The sequence below is a fragment of the Pongo abelii genome, chromosome 18, assembly GCF_028885655.2.
Source record: "Pongo abelii isolate AG06213 chromosome 18, NHGRI_mPonAbe1-v2.0_pri, whole genome shotgun sequence".
Classification (NCBI taxonomy): Eukaryota; Metazoa; Chordata; class Mammalia; order Primates; family Hominidae; genus Pongo; species Pongo abelii.
The window spans coordinates 70,664,537-70,686,189 of NC_072003.2; the positions used below are offsets into that span (position 1 = coordinate 70,664,537).

A 21,653-nucleotide genomic window follows, 5' to 3' on the forward strand; every position below is an offset into this window, starting at 1 on the left:
GTGTCGACTCCTCTGTAGGCTCCTGCTTGGGGTTCTGCCTCTCTTTCTCTCGTTATCCCACCCCTCTCTTCTTCTCTGTCTTCCCTCTTTCTCTCCCTCTTATCCCTCTTGAGATCAGGTGCCATGGGCAGACAGTAGCAGAGAGAAATGGAAAACTCTGGAGAGAAGTTTGTCCAACACGCCTGGGGCATCTCCCCAGGTGTTTTCCAGAGCACCCCTAGAAAAGGAGGAAAAGGACTATGAACCACCTAGACCCACCAGTGTAAGATTCTACAACTGCAAACCTGTTCTCCAGTCCCCTCTAAAGCGATTCTTGGTCGAGGACGGTCAGTGGGCTTTGGAGTCAGGAAGGACTTAGTTTGAATCCAGGTTCCTTGAGAACTTACACGAATTTGTTAAACCTCGTTTTCCCATCCATAAAATGGGGACAAGAAACGCTTCTTGGAGTTTCAAAAACTAAATGAAATAGCATACACGGCAAGGGTTTAGAATGTGTTAGGTACACGGCGAATCCCTCCCTCCCTCACTTCCTTCCTTCCTCCCTTCCTTCGTCCCTTCCTCCCTCCCTCCCTCCCTCCCCACCTCCCTCCCTCCCTTCCTTCCTCCCTCCTTCTTTTCTTTTCTTTCCTTTCTTTCTTCCTTTCTCTCTCTCCTTCCTTCCTTCCTCTCTTTCTCTTTCTTTCTCTCTCTCTTTCTGTCTTTCTTTCTTCCCTCCCTCCCTGCCTCACAGAGAATATGGAATCTGCACAGACTTAGGATAAACAGCAAAGCTTGGCAGTTGAAACACACGAGAATGTAGAGTTCCTTTTATTCCTTTCTGAATGGGTTGGTGCAATTTCCTATAGATGGCAAGAGCCCCCAGGTCAACTTTTATTCTGTGTACGCTGTGTAACTGCATTTGATTCTTTAATGTTTAAATAGTGGCTGCCTCCCCTAAGTTGGCATGATTGTTAGACCTCCCATTAGTGTGTTTATTTATTTTTAATTTCACTAGCAATGTGTGAAAGCATTCTCAAGGGAAAAAACAAAAACAAAAACAAAATCGCATAGGATAATAGAAAAATGCCGACCAGGTGCAGTGGCTCACGCCTGTAATCCCAACTCTTTGGAAGGCCGAGGCGGACAGATCACTTGAGGCCAGGAGATCGAGACCAGCCTGACCAACGTGGTGAAACCCCATCTCTACTAAAAACACAAAAATTAGCTGGGTGTGGTGGCACGCACCTGTACTCCCGGCTACTCAGGAGTCTGGGGCAAGAGAATCGCTTGAACTCGGGAGCCGGAGGTTGCAGTGAGCCGAGATCGTGCCACTGTACTCCGGCCTGGGCAACAGAGTGAGACTCCATCTCAAAAAAACAAAAAAACCCATAAAATCATAAAATGCATCCTTACTGTTACTATTCTGCAACTTGGTCATTTGTTTCTTTATTAGTTTAACATGCTAGGCCAGGCATGGTGGTTCACACCTATAATCCCAGCAATTTGGGAGGCCAAGGCAGGCGGATCACGTGAGCCCAGAACTTCAAGACCATCCTGGCCAACAATGGGAGACCCCTATCTCTACAAAAAATTAAAAAATTAGCTGGCTGCGGTGATACGTACCTGTAGTCCCAGCTACTTGGGAGGCGGGGGTGGGAGGGTCATTTGGACCCAGGAGGTTGAGGCTGAGCTATGATCGAGCCACTGTACTCCAGCATGGGTGACAGAGCAAGAGACCCTGTCTCCAAAAAAAGCTGGGACAAAATACAAAGAATTAGTGATCCTGTGTAAAGAGTGTATGGAAATTTTAGAAGTGTTTTTTGTAATTTTTCTTAAAACTTGAATTATATATGTTTTTAAAATTACCTAATAAATACAATGTCATGTCAGGGAAATTCAGGTTAAAATATCACTGATGTATCTTTTATTATAATCGAATTGTCACAAGCAAAATTATATTATCCAAGGACCAAGGAAAAGACATACTCAGATACTACTGTTTCATGTGCAAATAGACACAACCTGTTTGAATGTATCCTACTGAGATACTTGCACAAGTACATGAGAAAATGTATAAGGATTTTTAGGATTTAAAAGTAAAACAAATGAAACTCTTTTTTTTTTTTTTTTTTTTTTTTTTGAGACAGTCTCACTCTGTCGCCCAGGCTGGAGTGCAGTGGCACGATCTCAGCTCACTGCAAGCTCCACCTCCCAGATTCACGCCATTCTCCTGCCTCAGCCTCCTGAGTAGCTTTTTTGTATTTTTAGTAGAGATGGGGTTTCACCGTGTGAGCCAGGATGGTCTCGATCTCCTGACCTCGTGATCCGCCCGCCTCAGCCTCCCAAAGTGCTGGGATTACAGGCATGAGCCACCGCGCCCCACCCAAATGAAACTCTTTAATGCCGTATCATTAGTTTTGTTTACTTTTAAAAGCTTTTAATGTGAAACGTTTTGGTGTTTTTTTTGTTGTTGTTGTTGTTTGTTTTTTTTTGTTGTTGTTGTTGTTTTTTTGAGACCAAGTCTCGCTCTGTTGCCCAGTCTGGAGTACAGTGGTTTGATCTTGGCTCACTGCAACCTCTGCCTCCCAGATTCAAGTGACTCTCATGCCTCAGCCTCCCAAGTAGCTGGGACTACAGGTGCACACCACCATGCTCAGCTAATTTTTGTGGGTTTTGTAGAGATGGGCTTTCATCCTGTTGACCAGGCTGATCTTGAACTGCTGGCCTCAAGCAATTCACCTGCCTTGGCCTCCCAAATTACAGGCACGAGGCACTGCACCTGAAAATTTTTAAACAAAAAAAATATGGAATGCTTCACGAATTTGTGTATCCATCCTGTGCAGGAGCCATGTAACCTTCCTTCTCTGTCATGCTGATTTTAGTGTATGTGCTGCCAGAGCAAGCACTGCAGCTTTATTTGTAATACCAAAAAACGGGTGGAGATGGTCAAAATGTTCAATCACATTTATGTTGGTTAAACGTATTTGGCTTTGTTCATATTCCGGACTAATATGAAGCTCTTCAACAGAATGACATGGAAGGGTGTCTGAGATGGATTGTTGGGTGAAAAAAAAAAAAGCAATTTACAGAACAAAATGTTTCCTATGATTGCATTTTTGTAATAAAGACACAAAACCTATGCACACGCATGCATTCACATCCTCATTCACTCACTCACATTTGAATGTGCACAGGAAAAAGTTTGGAAAAATACACGTGAAACAGTTACCAGATCATTCTCTAGAAATTCCTCTAGTCCTGCAGAAAGACCACCTGGCTCCATCTCTCAAGTCCTCAGGCTGGCTGTGGAGGGTCCTCTCTGAAGAGCCTTGTGCTGGAACAACAGGGATGCCTCCGGCCAGCCAGAAATCCCCAACCAGTGCCTATCCTTGTTAGCGGCACCTCTTTGCTGCACCACCAAATTGCTGGCAAACGCCCCCACCAAGGGCTACTGTTTCCAGCCCCATAACGGCCAGGGCCCCTCCCCATCGCCACCAGGCCTGCAGGGCAGGCAGGGTCATTACTGAGTTCCAATGAAGGGAGTGTTTATTATTGTTGTCGGTTTGATGCTGATCCCAAAAGGACCTAATCAACAGGTAATAAGACCTCATGGGAGTGATTAGAAACCTCAACTTTAACCCTGTTAGAACCGCAGTGGAGAAAGCCAGAGTCACTTCGGGACTGTGTCCCGCACTACACAGGGCCTGATGGGGATGGGGCCAGAGAGGTACTGGTGGGTGTGCTCTAGGACCAGCAGAGAAAGGAATCTAGAGGGAGGAGGAGAGATCCAAAATTTAGTTTACACAATAATATACATCCACTGGGCATAATTCCAGCACTTTGTGAGGTCAAGTTGGAAGGATCACTTGAGCCTAGGAGTTCGAGGCTGCAGTGAGCCGTGATGCCACCACTGCACTCTAGCCTGAACAACAGAGCAATACCCTCAAAACAAACAAACAAAAAATAATATACATCCTCCTCCTCTTCGTCGTCATCTTCCTCCTCTTCGTCGTCATCCTCCTCATCATCATGATTTCTCTCTCTCTTTTTTTTTAAGGTAAGGGCTTGCTCTGTCACCCAGGCTGAAGTACAGTGGCGTGATCACCACTCACTGCAGCCTCAACCTCCCAGGCCCAAGCAATCCTTCCACCTCAGCCTCTTGAGCAGCTGGGACCACAAGGGCACACCACCATACCCAGCTAATTTTTTGTTGTTTGTTTGTTTGAGACGGAGTCTTGCTCTGTCGCCCAGGCTGGAGTGCAGTAGCACAATCTCGGCTCACTACAAGCTCCGCCTCCCAGGTTCACGCCATTCTCCTGCCTCAGCCTCCCGAGTAGCTGGGACTACAGGTGCCCGCCACCAGGCCTAGCTAATTTTTTGTATTTTTAGTAGAGACAGGGTTTCACCGTGTTAGCCAGGATGATCTCGATCTCCTGACCTCGTGATCTGCCTGGCTTAGCCTCCCAAGGTGCTGGGATTACAGGTATGAGCCACTGCGCCTGGCCCATACCCAGCTAATTTTTTAAATTTTCTGTAGAGACGAGGTCTCACTATGCTGCTCAGGCTGCTCTCAAACTCCTAGACTCAGCGACCGTGCTACCTTGGCCTCCCAAAGTGGGATTACAGGTATAAGCCACCATACCCAGCCCATTAGCATCATTCTTGATTGAAAACCTGTGCTAGGTGCTTGGGATTCCAAACCAAATATGCATGGTGCTGCCCTCAAGATGCTCACAGCGTGGAAATAAAGACTCAAAATGCCATAGGAGCTATGCTACAGAACAGGTTTGTTCCAGGCACAGGAGTGATGCGGAGGAGGGAGTTCTCAACCTCGTTGGGTGAGTCAGGGAAAGCAGATGCCCCAGTAAAGTGATATCTTGTCATACGCAGATGTGACAACATTTGTCGGTTGAGCAGAAAGGGCTTATATTTAAACACCCACCTCTAACATGGATCTCCTTTTGTCTTTGAAGCTGCCTTATATCCTTTTTTTCAGTAAGGTTTGATGTGAAATATATAAAACTAAAAAGGAATCAATTTTTTATTTTATATTTTATTTTATTTTATTATTTTTTGAGACAGAGTCTTGCTCTGTCACCCAGGCTGGAGTGCAGTGGCATGATCTTGGCACACTGCAACCTCTGCCTCCTAGATTTAAGCAATTCTCCTGCCTCAGAGTTCCGAGTAGCTGAGATTACAGGTGTGCACCACCACACTCAGCTAGTGTTTTTGTATTTTTAGTAGAGACAGCATTTCGCCATGTTGGTCTCAAACTCCTGACCTCAAGTGATCTGCCTGTCTCGGCCTCCCAAAGTACTAGGATTATAGGCATGAGCCACTGCACCCGGCCTAAAGAGGAATGATTTTTAAAATACATACTTAAATACTTGCTTTTTTGGTATTACAAGTGACTCACCTGCTAACCAGTTAGATGGACTGTTAGTCCCATCCATTAGCAAAACTTAATAATGCCTGATACGATAGCAGTGTCCTGACCCACTTGTCATTACTCACGTGGTGACCAAGTGCATTGTTGCATAACTGTCACACGAGGACACCCTTGGAACTGTACCGACTAACTCTAGACAGGCGCACCGTCATTATTGTCAATTGATAGTTGATAAACGTTTTGATTACTTAAACTTTCTAAGGCAGGGCTTCCATGATGAATGATGGGAACTTGGAGACAAAGTCACATCTACACAGGCCAAATTGGCCCCCGGCTTTTTCCAACTTGCACAGAATTACAACAGCCTCTCTAGTTATTGCTGTGAAAGATTTTGCATCTTGCATAAAACTAGCTGCAAATGTCATATGAGCTGGGATGACTGATTTGACCAGGCCCAAGGGCACAATAAAGGGATGACATCAGATGGTACATGCAGCCATCTGACTGCTTGGCCCTTTGTAGCCTTTTAAGAGCACTCACTCTTAGAGAGGGAGAGTTTGTACATCTTCCATCTTGTGTAATCCTGGGTTCTCATCCTGCTAGAACAAAAGTCTTGGAACCCAAAAACTGACACCATGCAAAAAGCATGGGCATTTAAGGTCTTCTCAGAGCTGAGAAAGCTTCACTATCACTAAATAATAAAAGAAAGTTAAATTCCACAGATTCTTATTTTACAATTCATCCAGGCACCTAGGACCCAGTAGTGGGCATGGTAAAAAAAAAAGAACAAGACAAGATCCTTGCTCCTAGGGATCGTGCACTCTAATTGAGGGAAATGGGCAGAAATCATTGGAATATCATGAGAAAAGTCAGGCAGTAGCCAAAGCTCAGGGAACTAAGAGAAGCCCCTAACATGTCATAGGGACGAGGGGTGTGGGAGGGCTTCCGAGAAACATTGAAACTGTGTTTTGCATGGCAGAGAGGATTCCCTGGCTCTGAGGCTGGTGTTCCAGGTGGCAGGTATTGCATGAGCCTAAGCACAGAGGTAGGAGATGGGGTAGGAGGAGGGGGTCCATGTACATATAGGGAGTGGGAGAGATGAGGGGGTGAAAGAAAAGCTGGACCTAAAGGAACCTCGATCATGATGATCATGGGGGCCATGAAAAGAGTTTTTGACTTGGAAAGCCATGGCAGTGAAATTTTTTTTTAATTAACAACAAAAATATTTAATTTAATTTTATTTTTTGAGACAGAGGCTCACTCTGTCACACAGGCTGGAGTGCAGTGGCACGATCTCAGCCCATTGCAACCTCCGCCTCCCAGAATCAAGTGATTCTCCTGCCTCACCCTCCCAAGTAGCTGGGATTATAGGCGCCCGCCACCACGCCCGGCTGATTTTTGTGTTTTTAGTAGAGATGGGGTTTTGCCATGTTGGCCAGGCTGGTCTTGAAACTCCTGACCTCAAGTGATCCACCTGTCTTTGCCTCCCAAAGTTCTGGGGTTACAGGTGTCAGCCACCACGCCTGGCCTGGGGGAAAAAAAAATATATATATATATATGTGTGTGTGTGTGTGTATATATGTATATATATGTATGTGTGTGTGTGTATATATATATATGTATATATATATAAAATTAGAGACAGAGTCTTGCTGTGTTGCCCAGGCTGGTCTTGAGCTCTTGGCCTCAAGCCGTCCTCCCACTTTGGCCTCCCAAAGTGCTGGGATTATAAACGTGAGCCACCACTCCTGGCCCAGCAACAAAAAACTGACTATTAAAGAAAACAGTGGCCAAGGATATATTTGTGCAAGAGCTCATCGCCAAGCACAGTGAGTGACGGCTGCAGTGGCCTGCTGTTTTGTAGTCCTCTTCCCTCCGCAGGATGCTTGCATCATCACTTCTTCTTCTCAGAATGGTCCAGTGACTAACATACTTGACAGGTCCCTGCCTTTAGGGATCTCACAGTCAAGTGAGGGACAGACTTGGGTTTGATCACTCAGCCATATGATGATGGAAGCGAACATAAAACGCTATAGGAGCACATGGGGGACAGAATGGTGGGGTTAAAGGAGTGGCCAAGGAAGGCTTCTGAAGTAGCCACTTTTCAGCCACATGTTAAAAGTTAGCCAGGTGAAGAGGATACAGGATCAGGCCTACACCTGAGGTCAACTGGGGCCCTGAGAGGTTCTTCTCTAGAGACCCTGTGTGTTCCCATTACGCTCATACAGCTAAGCCTGTGAACTACGAACCAGCCTCATGTGGTACGTACTCCCCCAGAGTCTCTCATAAAGAAAATGTCCCACTCCTTCACTGAGAGATTTACCCAAATGGTCACATTGAAATCCACAGGAGGCTGGGCATGGCAGCTCATGCCTGTAATTCCAGCACTTTGGGAGGCTGACACGGGTGGATCACTTGAGGCCAGGAGTTGAGGTCACCCTGGGCAACATAGCGAAACCCCGTCTCTACCAAAAATATAAAAATTAGCTGGACGTGGTGGCGCGCACCTGTAATCGCAGCTACTCAGGAGGCTGAGGCACTAGAATCACTTGAGCCCAGGAGGTGGAGGTTGCATTGAATTAAGATCACGCTACTGCACTCCAGCCTGGGTGACAGAGTGAGACTCTGTCTCAGAAAAAATAAAATAAATAAATAAATACATAAAATAAATCCATAGGGAGCACATAATTCCAAAACGTGGAGATAGTATTCAGTTACCAGATGATTGTGGCTGTGGCCTCAATGCCTGTCCATCTGGAGACCTCCTATAACAGTCTGGGTGGAGATCGGTGCATTTCATAACCTAACATGTCAATTTACTTTGTCCCAAAGATACTTGGCCAGTTCTTCCTCGGAGGCCACCATCACACAGCTTCCATGGGAAGCCGTGAGACAGGGAGATAGACCAGTGGAATCAGAGTGTATTCAGTTAGTTTGGAACTCTGGTCAAATCACTAAACTCCTTGCCTTGGTTTACTACATTATTTCCCACTGTATCTGCCAGAACAAGCCTAGTTTTATCTGAAGATGTAGGAAGATGATGATCTATGTAAAATGTCTCTGTAAAGAGGCCTACGGATAAAAGTCTCCACCCAGACTGTTATAGGAGGTCTCCAGCTGGACAGGCATTGAGGCCACTGCCACAGTCATTGGGTGACTTAATGCTTAATCTCCACATTTTAGTAAACACAGAAAATATTCATGAGACCCGTAGATTGTTCATGCACTGTGAGTGGGCCAAAAGGAGGCATGAGCTATGATTCCTACCCCTGAGGAGTTCACGGACTCACAGAGGAGTTTGGATACAAAAACAAATTAACTGTACTGCAATGTGAAAGTGCTGTAATAGAGGAAGGCTCAGAGAGCTATGGAAATAAGGATAAGGAAGTAATTAATTCTCGCCAAGCATCTTCCTGTGGGCCACCAATGGGAGGAGAGACCCTCCAGGAGGAGGGAACTGCTGGAGGACAGGCCTAGAGGTGTGAGGGCACAGGACTTGTTGAAGGAAGAGGCAGAGTCTGGTTTGGGGTACCCAAGGTTGGGGTACATGAGTAAGGCTGGGAGACAAGGCTGGGTCATACTCATGACCCAGGATTTTAAGCCTTATCCAGTAGAACTGGGAGCCAGTAGAGACCTTTACAAAGATAATACGCTGGGCACAGGAAATCATGCCTGTAATCTCAGCACTTTGGGAGGCCGAAGCGGGTGGATCACTTGAGGTCAGGAGTTCAAGACCAGCTTGGCCAACATGGTGAAACCCTATGTCTATCAAAAATACAAAAATTAGCCAGGGGTGGTAGCAGGTGCCTGTAATCCCAGCTACTCAAGAGGCTGAGGCAGGAGAATCGATTGAACCCGGGAGGTGGAGGTTGCAGTGAGCTGAGATTGCACCACCACACTCCAGCCAGGGCAACAGAGTGAGACTCCATCTCAAAAAAACAAACAAAGATGTAAATGTAGGAACACCAGTACCCAATGGCTACCATTCACTTAGTGCCTGACCTAGGCCAGGAACCATGTTAAGTACTTACGTTTGTTTTCTCTTTTGACCTTTATAACAACCTGTAAGAGAGGCACTATTATTACTTCCCTTTTACAGAAGATGAAACTGAGGCTTAGAGAGGTAAGGAACTTATCAAAGATCGTCCAATAAGCAATAGAGCTGGGGTTTTCACCTCAAACCCAGATGATGGTTTTTGTGTGTTTTTTTCAAATTTCCATATTAGCAAATGCAGGCAAATTGACAGCCAGCAATACCAAGGAGAGAAAGGCCAGCTATGCTTATGATTGTGAAAGTGTTTGGAAAGTCAAAAATCTATACACACGTCGCTACATGTTAGCAGTGGGCCTGCGATTAAGAAATTCACCTATTCGATTCAACAAATATTTTTCAAAGCACCATATACAAGGTCCTGTGCTAGAGAAAAGCAAAGGTGACCTAAGGAAACTCACTTCCAGGAGCTTCAAGTCTAGCGGAAGAAATAGAAAAGCATATGCATAGATATGTATTTCACAAAGTGGACAGATGCCAGAAAAGAGGGGCAATGTGTACCCTGGATTTCCATACTGGAAGTGGCAGCATTTGACATCTTGAGGTGAGTTCATGTGAACATTTCCAAGTTCTTAATCTGCAAGAGCAATCGTGAGGATGAAAGAGGCCAGGCACGGTGGCTCACTCCTGTAATCTCAACACTTTGGGAGGCTGAGGTGAGCAAATCACCTGAGGTCAGGAGTTTGAGACCAGCCTGGACAATATGGTAAAACCCCATTCCTACTAAAAACACAAAAATTAGCCAGGCGCAGTGGCAGGTGCCTGTAATCCCAGCTACTCAGGAGACTGAGGCACAAGAATCGCTCGAACTCAGGAGGCGGAGGTTGCAGTGAGCCAAGATGGCACCAGTGCACACCAGCCTGGGTGACAGAATGAGATCCTGTCTCAAAAAAAAAAAAAGGTGAGAATGGAAGAAATATTACTGAAGAGGTAGCACCCAGCTAGAGTGAGGTGCATGTGGAAGGAGTAGTGTACTGGGTGCAGAGGACTGGAAGGTTGAGGTTTGAAGCCTAGGGTCTGTGAAACATTGATGTCATTAACAAAAATAAAGAAGTCAAGAAGCAGGAAATCAGAACATGAAATAGAATCTGGAAGAAATGCCAAACTTTGGCCAGGCACAGTGGTTCACGCCTGTAATCCCAGCACTATGGGAGGGCGAGGTGAGCGAATCACTTGAGGTCAGGAGTTTGAGCCCAGCCTGGCCAACATGGTGAAACCCCATCTCTACTAAAAATACAAAAAAAAAAAAAAAAAAATAGTTGGGCGTGGTGGCGCTTGCCTGTTGTCCCAGCTACTCAGGAGGCTGAGGCAGGAGAATTGCTTGAACCTGAGAGACAGAGGTTGCAGTGAGCCAAGATCGCGCCATTGCACTCCAGCCTGGGTGACAGAGCAAGACTCCATCTCAAAAGGGGAACAATACCTTTCAACACAGTAATTATATTACTTGTGCCAAAAGACAATGTTCTCAAATTTATGAGTGATGCTGAGGAGTCTGAAGCCCACCTTAGAAATTCTGATTCACTAGATCTTGAATGGGGCTCATCAATTTGTGTTAAATTTTGAAATTTTGAGAAGATGGGTTGTGGACCACAATTGAGATATAATGGTGCTGCAGTGCTCTAATGGTACAAACGGGATGGAGAGGAATCAAAAGTGAAGCAGAGGAGATTGTATCAGATTGGCCAAGAAGAAGGCAAGCGGGACTCAGAGCTGACGGGATTTGGAACGGGTGGATTTAGATGGTTTGAGAATGAACAGGGGGGTGAGGTGGGGCTGAAGCACCAGAGCAAGGACGTGGCGGATCCTAAGGACATGGATAAAGCAGAAAGCAGCAGTCAGGTGCTGGGGGTCCCTTGTTTTCCATGTTTAATTCTCAGAATCCTTTCTTAGAGAATCCTGGAAATTGGCCGGGCACGGTGACTAACCCCTGTAATCTCAGCACATTGGGAGGCCGAGATGGGCAGATCACCTGAGGTCAGGAGTTCAAGACCAGCCTGGCCAACATAGTGAAACCCCATCTCTACAAAAATACAAAAATTAGCTGGGCGTGATGGTGGGTGCCTGTAATCCCAGCTACTCGGGAGGTTGAGGCAGGAGAGTCACTTGAACCTGGGAGGTGGAGATTACCCAGGAGGCAGAGGTTGTAGTAAGCCAAGGTTGCACCACTGCGCTCCAGCCTGGGTGACAGAGCAAGACTAAGACTCCATATCAAAAAAAAAAAAAAAAGAGGGGGATTCCTGGAAATTGAATTCTAACCTGGAAATCAGAAAACTGGGAGATGTTTCCATTTAAGTATGGTGAAGGGGCTTTCTTGCACTCTGCCACTTCCTGATATTTCTGAGAACTAAATTCTGCCAAAGATTTGCAAAGTTAATCAAACCCAGCAAACCTGGGCTAGATCAAAGAAAAAGGCACGCCCATTGGTCAGATCATCTTGAGTCCTAGTGGCTGATATTTATTTGTTTGTCTGATCAAGGTGTTTTTGAATACTTACCAGGGGCTTCGGGCTGTTCTAGAGTATGTCAGGGTCATCCATCAGCTGTCTGTCTTCTCTGCAAGGTTCCCAGGGAAGGGATTCCACTGAGAAGGCCCCAGGTAGCCAGAAGGAGAAGTTCCAAGGTATTCCAAGATAATCCAAGGCATGGCTGATGCATATGGTGGACTCGATGACCCAGATGACTCTGAACATTTGGCCTGTTCCTGCTTTCTCCTTCCCCTTGCCACCCATGTCTGTTCCTGCTGAGAGCAGGACACACAGAGCTCCTTTCTCTTTTTTTTTTTTTTTTTTTTTTTTGAGATGGAGTCTCACTCTGTCACCCAGGCTGGAGTGCAGTGGTGTGATCTCAGCTCACTGCAACCTCTGCCTCCAGGGTTCAAGCTATTCTCCTGCCTCAGCCTCCTGAGTAGCTGGGATTAAAGGCACCAGCAACCACACCCAGCTAATTTTTGTATTTTTAGTAAAGACAGGGTTTCACCATGTTGGCCAGGCTGGTCTCAAACTCTCGACCACAGGTAATCCACCTGCCTCAGCCTCCCAAAGTGCAGGGATTACAGGTGTGAGCCACCATGCCCGGCCAGAGCTCATCTCTTAATATTTCCAAATAAAGCTGTGCTAAGAACCTAACTGTCTGGTGTGACAAAAATAAAAACTCCGACAACAAAATTTACTATTCAAAGTGAAGTATTATTTTAGGGTGATATTATTTTTTAAATTCACATTTTTCATTTGTTATAACATGTAGCCGTTCTGTGAACACATAGATAAGAGGATACAATAGCTATTTGACAGTGTAGTTCTCAGAATATTTGCATATCCAAGAGATTATTTCAGCAAGTATACTTTGACTGACCCTATTAACCATTCACAATATTTTGTCTTGAATCCAATTCACACTCTATAGACATGTCCAATTCACATTTCAGCTCTTACGCTGTTTTCCCTTTTAGACTGTATATTAGGAAATAAATCCCTAACATCAAATTTCATGACAACCTCTGCTGTGGCTGACATGATTGAAAGGGAATTTCACTCATCCCAGGTGATTCTGTTTCTTAATTTGTTCTTTAGCATACCTGAGAAGCAGCTTGTTTTATCAAGTCCAATGTAGGGGGTGGAGGTTGCTGGTGCAGAATTCACAACCAGCACCAGCCGTCGCAATGCCAGAGGATGACTGCAAGAAGTCCTTTGAAGCGGCGGCATTGACAGTCAGAGAGGAATTCCCAGGCATAAATGGCTTCGCCACTTGTGCCCAGGCCGGCTCTGCCAAGCTAGCAAACAGAGCATCCAAGATAAAGGTAGATCAGATGAAAAAAAATGTGATGGTCAAAACATAGATATACAGCCAGGTGCAGTGGCTCACGCCTGTAATCCCAACACTTTGGGAGGCCGGGGTAGGAGGATCACCTGAGGTCAAGAGTTCAAGACCAACCTGGCCAACACGGCGAAACCCCATCTCTACTAAAGATACAAAAATTATCCGGGTGTGGTGGCATCTGCCTGTCATCCCAGCTACTCAGGAAGCTGAGAGAGGAGAATCACTTGAACCCAGGAGGTAGAGGTTGCAGTGAGCCAAAATCGTGCCACCGCACTGCAGCCTAGGTGAGAGAGCAAAACTCCATCTCAAAGACAAAACAGGCAGGGCATGGTGGCTCACACCTGTAATCCCAGCACTTTGGGAGGCTGTGACAGGTGGATCACAAGGTCAGGAGTTCGAGACCAGCCTGGCCAATATGGTGAAACCCTGTCTCTACTAAAAATACAAAAAAATTAGCTGGGCCTGGTGGCCCATGCTTGTAATCCCAGCTGCTCGGGAGGCTGAGGCAGGAGAATCGCTTGAACCCAGGAGACAGAGGTTTCATTGATCTGAGATCGTGCCCCTGCACTCCAGCCTGGGTGACAGAGTGAGATTCCATCTCAAAAAAAAAAAAAAAAAATACACAAGGGATGCAGATACTTGTACACTCAAGCTGACAGCAACGTTATTCCAATAGCCAAAGAGAATAATAACCCAAGCGTCCATCAATGGAGTGGATAAACATAATGTGGTATATCCATACAGTGCAATATTATTTGGTATAAAATGAATTAAGGTTAGATACATCTTATGACATGGATGAACCTTGAAAACATTATGTTCAGTGAAAGAAGCCAGATGCAAAGGGACAAATATTGTATAGCGCCATTTATGTGAAATATTCAGAATAGCAAATTCATAGAGATGGAAAATAGATGAGAGGTTTCCAGGGGCTGGAGGGGCCACAGGGAGAGGGTAAGAGGGAATAGGACTTATTGCTTAATGGGTAAAGAGTTTATGTTTAGAGTGATGAAAAATTTTGGAAAGAGATAGTGGCCATAGTCTCACAACACTGCCAGTGTGATCAACAGCACTGAATTGTACACTGAACAATGGGTAAAATGGCAAATTTTATGTTGTCTATATTTTACCATAATGAAAAATTAAATAACTTGAGACATATATGTATATAAATCCAGGTAAAACCTAAAACCAGATAATCCAGTTGAAGAGTCATGAAAGCTATTCATGGGAAATTACATAAACAAGCTAGAAAAGGCAGTAAGGGCTGTCTCAGAGCTAACCCTATTCAAACCGTCCAAAAAGAAATCTTTCTAGGCCAGGCTCAGCAGCTCATGCCTGTATGGCCAGCACTTTGGGAGGCCAAGGAGGGAGGATTGCTTGAGAACTGGAGTTCAAGACCATCCTGGGCAACAGAGCAAGTCCTGTCTCTACAAAAACAAAAAAAAAAAAAATTAAAATTAGCTGGGTGTGGTGAGGAGGCAAGTGCCTCTAGTCCCAGCTACTTGGGAGGCTGAGGCAGGAGAACTGCTTGAGCGTGGGAGGTTGAGGCTGCAGAGAGTTGTGATGGTGCCACTGCACTCCAGCCTGGGTGACAGAACAAGACCCCACCTCAAAAGAAGGAAGGGAGGGAGGGAGGGGGAGACAGAGAGAGAAAGGGAAGAGAAGAGACAAGATGAGATGGAAAGAAAAAATATTTCTCCTCTTGCCTTGGTTTTCCGTGTGGCCATTGTTTTTATAGCACATACTTATAGCTGTGTTTTAAGATCTCATCTCCTGTGTTTTGGGCAAAGGTGTCAGTCTTCTTAACTGAGTTCCCCTCTGTCCCAGCACATCTGACATGAAATGAGGTTCTAAAGGCAAGCTTACTCCCGGGCATGCTTCTGCCTTGAAGAAGAGTTTTAACATGATGCCCCATTCTCTGCCTTCTCCTGTCCCACTCGCTTCCCACCATCAGAAGTTCAGCTTCAATGCTGGGCATGGTGGCTCGTGCCTGTAATCCCCCTGTAATCCCAGCATTTGGGGAGGCTGAGGCAGGCGGATCCCTTGAGGTCAGGAGTTCGAGACCAGACTGGGTTTCCAGTGAAACCCTGTCTCTACTGGAAAAAAAAAAGAAAAAAGAAAAAAAAAAAAAAATATATATATATATATATATAAGCTGGGCTTGGTGGTGCACACCTATAATCCCAGCTACTTGGGAGGCTGAAGTACAAGAATGGCTTAAACCCAGGAGGCGGCGGTTACAATGAGCTGAGATTGCACCACTGCACTCCAGCCTGGGTGACAGAGTGAGACTCTGTCTCAAAAAAAAAAAAAAGTTCGGCTTCAGCTATTACATACAAAGACCTCTGCGTTTTCATTGGTTTAAGAAATTTGCAGGGCTGCTGTAAGAGCGCCTGCAAGATAGAGGGAGATCCCCTGAGCTCCCAGACCATGAAAGACCCAGCCACCGCCCAGCCTCCAGCACTGAGTTGGTGTCATAAGGAGCAAAAGCTACTTTCTGAAACAGTTATGGGAGCCCAATTCAGGGCAGGCAGCCGACGCAGGCAGGCAGGCACTAAAGAGTTTCCAGGTCCCTGGGGGACTGTAATCACATTCCGCAACCAGGTGCTGGGAGGAGGGCTAGTGGCTTCCAACCTTCTTGGCCTGGGGCCAGCATCTCCAGGCCTCTCTCCACCCTTGGTTCAATCACATCGTCTTTCCAACCAGAAGCTTGTTAACTTTTCCTGTGCTTTTATTCAGATTTCAAGGCACCCTCTGTGTGTTAAACTTCAAAGAAAGTTTGCTACAGTAAGTGCAATGTTGTAACAAGTGGAAGCTCCTAACAGCTCTGTTGAAAATGGTTTATTAAAAAGAAGGGGCCGAGATTCTTTTCCCCCTCCATCTACCACCTTCTTTCAAATGAAATTGCATTTGTGTCTGAATTAAGTTGCCCGGTATCAATCCTGAAGTTTTTAAAGATGAAAAGCAGAACAGCCACACAATATTTAAAATGTAAAATGATTACCAAATGGCATCAGGCCAATGTTTATGAATCATTGAATATGATCATAAAATCATAAAAAATAATCACCAAAAGGTAAATAAATTACCCAGCTTACTGCTTATTTTCACGTAGGGTCTGACAAAAAAGCTGCAGCCATGAATGATTTATACCTGTTTTAACAATAATACTCATTTTACTGAAAGATGGTCAGCACTTGGGTTGCTGTGGGCAACATGCCAGTTGTCGAAAGGTTAATGTTTCAGCAGCAATACATTAAATTATGAATAACACCGGTCCCAAAATGGAAGGTTATTAGCTCAGTCTGCTTAATTAGCCCAGCTAGAACTTTGCCATCTAGTAACAGTGCCCATTACTTCAGCAGTAGCTAAGATGGGAGCTGGCAGTGTGGGATTCTAATGCCAGAGTGGGGACAGGGAGAGGCAAGATGGGTGTAGGATGTCTTTTATTTTCTTTTCATCCAGTGTAATATTAAGAGAAGCATCCCAGAGCCACGCGCAGTGGCTCATGCCTGTAGTCCCAGCACTTTGGGAGGCCAAAGTGGGAGGATCACTTGAGCTCAGGAGTTTGAGACCAGCCTGGGCAACATAGCAAGACCCCTGTCTCTATTTAAAATAAAAAGTAAGAAAAGATAAGCATTTCAGAAGCTGGTTTTCAGGATTTTTAACTCTCCCATGGTTTATCTATGAAGACTTCACAGAAGGAGCTGCGCACAGTGGCTCACGCCTGTAATCCCAACACTTTAGGAGGCTGAGGTGGGCAGATCACCTGAGGTCAGGAGTTTGAGACCAGCCTGGCCAACATGAAGAAAACCCCATCTCTATAAAAAAACAAAAATTAGCCGGGCATGATGGTGCACATCTGCAGTCCCAGCTACTCAGGAGGCTGAAGCAGGAGAATCACTTGAACCCAGGAGGTAGAGGCTGCAGTAGTCAAGTTCGTACCTCTGCACTCCAGCCTGGGCAAAAAAGCAAGACTCCATCAAAAAATAACAACAACAACAACAACAACAAAACCACTTCACAGGAGGAAGGAGCAGAAATTGTTAGGGAGGAGCTTGGTCCTTGGTCCTTGTTGGTGTGGACCTACCGTGATCTGGTTCTACATGTGTTTGTTGCTGCTACACCTGAGCCCCACCAAAGTAGCATAAAGTGCCATCCACTTTGGCGCCCACCGTGACCCATCAGCACTCATCCAACACAGGCATGTATTGGACAGCTACTATGTAGCTAGTACTTACAAAGTCGGGAATGAGACAAATACATTTTTAATCTAAGGGAGGGGACAGACAACCATGTTAAACAATCAACTATGCAATTATTGCATTAATTACAGTCACATGGCTGTTATGAAGAGAAGGTTTACAGGACCAACCCCTGGACTGGAGTCAGGGTAGGGGTTCTTAGAGAAGGCTTCTTACTGTTCAGATCTCTAAAATGTGTGAGTAGGAATTAATTGGGTGAATTTCCAGGAAGGAACCTTCCAGGGAGAAAAATACCTAAACCATGCCTGTGTTTCCAAAAAGAATGCTGCTGGAGAAAGATCAGGCATTATTTTAAAAGGTATATTGGAAGAGGATTTGCCTACCTGGGCTATAAGAAAGCTATTGAGCGCCTAGCTTGTGTGTGCGTTTGTAGGGGATTGGGGGGGTCCACATTCAACCCCACAACTTTCCCTCACCCCATCCTGCCTTTGCCCTGCCAGGTGCTCCAGTTCTAAACTCTTAAGTTTTCAGCCAGGAGCAGGGCCGGGACTCACCCGTGCCATGCCGGCTACATCCCTACTAGAGCTAAGCTGTCTGCATCACTGCCCCAGCTCTACTTAGTACTATTAGTAGCTTGTTTTTCTAAGCCCTAAAATTCATTTTCTTTTCCCGCCTCGCTTCCAGAAAAATAAATAAAAGTGAACACATCACTCATTTAAGACGAGGAATGGAATTTAGGTTGCGTTTTTCTTTCTATTTTTATGATTAGTTAGAATTTTCCTGGGAACGCCGCCAGGAGGGCATTATGGTGAGATAATGTCCTGTATTTAATCAGCGCTGTAATGGCGAACTGTATTCTGTGGGGAGAGGCCGAGTTCACTCATCCTTCTCTGTCTTGTCTGTTTGCAGGAGACGACCGGTTAGCCCAAGATGAAGACAAGGCCGAGAAATGGCCGGGCTCCAGGCTTGTGTGACAGCCCGAGAGTGGACAGGGCGCAGCCATGACTCCATCTCTTCTTACAGGACCTAGAAGCTCTGAGAGCCCTGGAACCCCCAAAGGAGCTGAGCAAAAGGGGCCCTCAAACGGACCAAAGTGATCAGCTGTGGTTCTGCATCTGCCAGACTTTTTCAGGGTCGTCCCCTGTGGCTTTCAGACGTCTGTTGGCCTGGGCACACTTCTGGCTTTCAATATGCATCTTTCTCCTTTGCAACCCAAACACGATGTGCAAAGGGTGGCACGCGGCCTTTGAGTGAACCTGGAAGTCAACGCCAGGTAGGACCGGATCGTTTCCTTACCTCTGCATGCGCGTGGTCATCCAGAGTTTCCCAAAAACCTCTGCTGGAGGCGAGGGCTGGTGGTTTGCAGCTGTCAGGGTTGTTCTTGTTTTCAGAGTTCTTTGATCCGTTGCTGAAGAATGAAGGGATCTCTGGGAGGGGTCAAATAGCAAAGGATATGTTAGAGACATGTTTGAAAGGATGGAAGAAAATAAGGGCCCGAAGAAAAAGGAGAAGGGATTTCACCTCCAGGAAGGGCACACAGAGCATAACCGAAGGGATACAGGTTGGCCTTTCTCTGCAACTAGCATGGGTGGCCAGGAAAACATGAGCGCGTGGGGCGCACACAGCCTCTCAGATTTACTGTTGTCCCTATTAAACTCGGGGTCTGCAAGAGCCGTCTGTTCAGGTAAGGGCAGTGGAGAGCACAGGATGCCCCAAGCAACCCATAAATAGCAGGGTGAAGACAAAGTGTTTATTACTTAGCCTCATGAAGCCCATATAAGCGCTCTCCCAGAGCGCGAGAGAGCAAGAGCATGTGTAAGCCAGCCCGCGTGTGTGTCCCGGGAGTGGGAGCCCCAGACACGGCGTTCGCGCTCGGCTTGATTCTATGAAGGCGTCTATTTGATGGAACGTACTGGAACAGTTCATAGCCAGCCCAGCAAACCTTGTGTGGAGACAGAGCTTGCTTTTTCTCTTTCCTTTTCCTGTTTGCAGTGAGAATGAGGCCTTTCTCTCCTCGGCCCTTTGCTCTCCCCACAGTTGTCTCACGAGGTCACTTCCTGCTGACAGGCTCCTTTCAGTGCAAGGTTTGGATGGAAACAATACTCCGTTTTCTGGGGGACTGGTGAGGCTCTGGGCCTCACCAGGCTGTCTTAAACTTAAATGGGATATTGTTTCAGTAGGGCTGACGGTTTCTTCAGACAACTGGGTCTATGCGATGCAAGACTTCATCCTTTTTTGTGTGTGCATGTGTAAATATATATATGGTATCTTCATACCATCAACACGCAGTGGCAGAAAGGTGGCTTATGATCATGATATTTGCTTTCAAGTCAGGTTCAGCTACGCACTAGCTGAGTGTGCTTGGGCGAGTTACTAAGTGACTTACCCTTTTTAGCTGGGCGTTAGTGTCCTTAATTCACACTAGCCTGTCTATAAGAAATCTTCAAGCTCAAACATTCGTTGACTCTGTGATTGCAAGACACTACATTACTATGTTCAACAATGAACTTAAAAGCACTTTCTTTGAATAGCTAATATATCAGCAGAACCGGTTTCTAAGAGCAGTTAAGGATATGTGCTGAACGTTCTATTGAATATCCTGAATACCGAATGTATTGGTTTGCTAAGGTGAGGGGAAAGTAGAAGAGACCTATGTCATCACATTCTAGCGTCTCGAAATACCCGTATAGATATTCTCAGGGTTTTCAGCTACAATGATCCTTGTGGCCATTGGATAGTATTTTGAAAATTAAGTGGCACTGTCAAATGCTATATTTTGCGAATTTCTGAATGAAGACTCAGCTCGACAAACTCTTTCATCCCATGAAGATCGTAAAATAAATGAATGCAATTCACCACAACTAAGGTTAACTATTTGGGGTCATAATATCAAATATCAGGGTCCTCAGAGGAAACTGACAGGATACAGATGGGATTGAGCAAGGCTCAGTCTCTGAGATGCTAGGGACCATTTGACATAGCCAACCTCAGGCTACTGCTGGCCAGCTCTGCAGAAGTGTCGCCAGCACAGGAGTGTGTCCTGGCCTTCGAGGAAGGTAAGTCCCTGGCTGATCCAAGAAAGAGGGATTCCCTGGGGTTCCGCCAATAGGTGCAGTGGGAATCACAGCCCTGCAGCCACTGAAAGCCATTGCCAACTCCTTTGTTGATCTCCATGAGGTTGTCTCTCCCAGGCTTACTGCCAATGCCCCTTTTGGAAAAGCCTGACACTGCTGGCTGCCTGATTAGTGGTCTTTACTGCCTTTTTTTTTTTCCGAGATGGAGTCTCACTCTGTCGCCCAGGCTGGAGTACAGTGGCATGATCTCCGCTTGCTGCAAGCTCTGCCTCCCGGGTTCACGCCATTCTCCTGCCTCAGCTTCCCAAGTAGGTGGGACTACAGGCACCCGCCACCATGCCTGGCTAATTTTTTGTGTTTTTACTAGAGACGGGGTTTCACCGTGTTAGCCAGGATGGTCTTGATCTCCTGACCTTGTGATCCACTAGCAGCAGCCTCCCAAAGTGCTGGGATTACAGGCGTGAGCCACCACGCCCGGCCTTTTTTTTTTTTTTTTTTTTTGATATGGGATCTCACTCTACCTCCCAGGCTGGAGTACAGTGGTGCAATCATGGTTCACTGCAGCCTTGACCTCTTGGGCTCAAGTGATTCTCCCACCTCAGCCTCTCAAGTAGCTAGGACCACAGATGCACACCAGTACACCTGGCTAATTTTTTGTATGATTTATTTTTTTTCTGTAGAAGCCAGTTTTCACCATGTTGCCCAGGCTGGTCTCGAACTCCTGGGCTCAAGCAATCTTCCTGCCTCGGCCTCCCAAAGTGCTGGGATTACAGGCATGAACCACCATGCCCCAGCCTTTACTGCTTCTTTAACATCCAGCCTGCTTTCCCTCCCTTTTTTCCTTCCGTAGACATTTACTGAGCAAATACTATGTGATAGGCACTGTGATCAGCACATGGCACTCATATATTTAAACAAATGGTCCCTGAGCTCAAAGTACTTTTTGCTATGAAAAAGATAACCAAGTACACACAACAAATGTATTTTATTTATTTATTTACTTAATTTGAGACAGGGTCTCTGTTACCCAGGTTGTAGTACAGTGCCACCATCTCAGCTCACTGCAACCTCCGTCTCCCAGGCTCAAGCCATCCTCCCACCTCAGCCTCCTGAGTAGCTGGGACCATGGGCACGTGC

General features: G+C 46.0%; 1 long non-coding RNA gene and 1 other non-coding gene across 2 annotated transcripts in view; one reads left to right on the forward strand and one right to left on the reverse strand.

The window, feature by feature from the left end:
• LOC100439161 (uncharacterized) overlaps nucleotides 1–18,685 on the forward strand; it is a 96,217-nt gene extending 77,532 nt beyond the window's left edge. Inside the window, exon 3 of the transcript XR_008514884.1 lies at nucleotides 18,352–18,685. This is a non-coding gene — a transcript (uncharacterized LOC100439161). The remainder of the gene's footprint in view (nucleotides 1–18,351) is intronic.
• Nucleotides 18,176–19,600, reverse strand: LOC100439527 (uncharacterized). The gene is made up of 3 exons (XR_151752.1): nucleotides 18,964–19,600; nucleotides 18,739–18,869; nucleotides 18,176–18,486 (listed from the first exon to the last, which is right to left on the reverse strand). It is a non-coding gene; the product is annotated as an uncharacterized LOC100439527 (long non-coding RNA).
• Between the last annotated feature and the right edge of the window lie 2,053 nt (nucleotides 19,601–21,653).